This window comes from Pleurodeles waltl, chromosome 8, assembly GCF_031143425.1.
Source record: "Pleurodeles waltl isolate 20211129_DDA chromosome 8, aPleWal1.hap1.20221129, whole genome shotgun sequence".
Classification (NCBI taxonomy): domain Eukaryota; kingdom Metazoa; phylum Chordata; class Amphibia; order Caudata; family Salamandridae; genus Pleurodeles; species Pleurodeles waltl.
Genome location: NC_090447.1, coordinates 924,326,944 through 924,330,017, shown reverse-complemented (window position 1 = coordinate 924,330,017; position 3,074 = coordinate 924,326,944).

Here is a 3,074-nt window from a genome sequence, read left to right as displayed (position 1 = left end):
AAGACACCCGTTCACCCTATGGGGACCATCATGTAGATGAACAACAGTCAGAGTCCCTGCCGCTAAGCAGCATGAACCCTAATGCACACACAGATATCCATCCAGACACAAGATTGTGACACGAGTGGTCACCCCCTTGTGTCTGCTGTACACCTTTCAAGGGCCCATCCAGTTCTGGGTACGCCACCACCAGGATGTGTTGCATGAGGGGGGTCAGTGCCCGATGGGCACCCCTTCCACGTTGGGAGGACTTCCCCACCTGAGCCTCACAGACTTTTCGCACCCAACACCGCAGCTCCTCCCACCTCTTCCTGCAGTGGGTGCTCTGCCGGTTGTAGGCACCCAGGGTCCGCACGTCCTTGTCGATGGCATGCCAAAGTGCCCTCTTCTGGTAGGCGCTGATCTAAAAGGATGACATAGAAATGGAACACAGAGGTCAGGCACTTGCAAGACAGGTTCAGCTGGCTATTCGTCCATTATGGGACAGACAGTACTGTCAGAATTACAGGACATATGCAAGCAGCATGCCATACTCCATGGCCCATGCAGGCTCAGAGGTGCACACATATGTCCTTACAACACCATCCATTACACCCAAACAGTGCACCCCAAGCCCCGACTCACCGGTGCCTCTGGCCGTCCGTAGAGCTTGGCGTACAGGGGCAGGACCCCGTCCACTAGCCTCTCCAGTTCCTCCTGGGTGAAGGCTGGGGCCCTTTCCCCCACAGCACGAGCCACTTCCATGACCAGAGGCTGGACATAGCAGTACACACAGTGTTTGCACCTGTTCACACGAGATCTGGGAGTCAAGTGAAGTATAGATGCTGAATTTGCGTACGTACCGCAGCGGTGTGCACCGTTACTGCCGGCGGCGATCATGATACGCCAGGATTCCCCATTGGCATCCATGTTAACCAATAATGGTGCGAACGGTGGTAAACACTGCCTTATGCTGTTACATCAACCGCTAGTGGTATGAGGTCACTCCCACAATGACAGCCCTGGATTACAGGGGGCAGACATTTTGGTATTAACTACGCATCTATAAAAAATAATTGTGAACAATGCAGGCCCTATTTTCCACATGAAGCACCTATGCATGTGACCATTTAAAAAATAACACACCTGAAAACAGTGTTCCCTCATTGAGGTGTAGATGTAGATCTGTCAAGAACTTGTTACTCTTGGTCACAACAATCAAGTATGCAGTGCACAATTGATGACAATGTGTGCCTATGTATGTGTGTTCCTCACACTTGTTTGATATTCTTCATAGGTACCGACCCTTGTGGCGAGGAAGGGCGCCATCGGTGTACAGACCACCTGTGGATATGAGGACCATGGTGGAGCGTCAGATCACAATCAATTACAGACTCACCCGTGCAACAATTCTGGAACTTTGTGCATTACTGGATCCTGCACTAACTCTGGGAAATCGTAATCAGCATGCCAATCCTACTGAAGTGAAGGTGCTCTCCGCACTCATGGCCATGGGTCATTTCAAGTGACAGTGGGCATGGGTGCTGGAATTTCACAGCCAATGTTCAGCATGGTACTGACAAGATTTCTAAATGCATTTGTACGACACCTGCAGTCCTATGTGAGGGTTCCCCAACGTACTGACCTCCTGCCATCAAGTCGGACTTCTATGCCTTTGCCAAGATGCCCCATGTGATAGGTGCCATCGATGGCACCCACATAGCTACCATCCCCTGAACAGGTGTACAGAAACAGGAAGAACTTTCATTCCATGAACATCCAATTGGTATGTACTGCAGACCAGTACATCTCACATGTGAATGCCATGTCTCCAGGTTCAGTCCATGATTCCTTTGTGCTGAGGAACAGTAGTGTGCTACAGAAGATGGAACAACTCCAAGAGGACAGTGGGTGGATCATAGGTAAGTGTTTCTGTCACTAACTGACAAATAGCAGACAGCCAGACTGTCTGACTAAGAGGCTTGACAATGACTACTCTGTATTGAACCTTTTTCCTAGGTGATTCTGGCTATCCAAACTTGTGTTGGATCCTGACACCAGTGAGGGATCCTGGGACGGATGCAGAGAGGAATTACAATAATGCCCATGGACGTACTAGGAGGGTGATAGAGCGCACAATAGGTCTCCTGAAGGCTAGATTTCGTTGTCTACATATCTCTGGGGGTTCCCCAGCCTATGGGCTTGAAAAGGTGTATAGAATAGTGGTGGCCTGCTGCAATCTGCACAACGTGGCAGTGAGAAAGTCTATCCCCTCTTGGAGGTGGAGGGTGCTGTATGCCCTGACCAGCTACCCCAGAGAGGTAGGTGAGGAGAGTGATGGTGATGATGAGGAAGGGGAAGATGTCAATTCCAGGACCCAACTGATACAACTCTACTTCCAGTAACTAAGTGGGACTAAGGGCTGACATTGGGGTCTGTGACACATACTGTCAGTGTGGTTTGTCATCTGGGGGGGGTTTGATTTGTATATGAAAACTGGGTCCAGGTCTGCATGATACAGAATACAATTTAGTTAATTTAGTTTGGGGCCACATTTAGGCACACAGGAGTCCTTTCATGCAACGCATTGACAATAAAGTGGTTTTCAGCCAGTTGCATCTGTACTTCACTTTGTTCACATTTTATGACAGGGGACAGTGTTACAGGTGTGATATGTGTTTTATTGGTGGCAGGGAGTGAATAGTGCAATTTACAGTGATGGCAAGTGGTCATGGGTGGTTGTCCTCAATGCCAACATGGTGGCAGCCTTGTTGGTAGTATTGACTGGTCCATCAATTCTTACATTAGTTCATATTGATTCTTAGCACTGTGTGGTGGTTGATTGAGTGGGAAGGGTGCTGTGCAGATTGTTGCTGAGTTACTTCTTGAAGGGGACCTTGTTTTTTGCTGGGGTTTCAGTGCCATATCTTGACCTGAGGGTACGTTTGGGCGCCTGCTCTTGACCTTGAGGGGATGACATGGTTGGCCCCTGGGTTTCCTCTAAGGGTAGTTCCTGGGATGTTTCTGATGATGGTGTAATTGTCCCGTCTGTGTCCGGTGCTGTAGTGGGGGCCTCCTGTCCTGTGTGGGTCTCA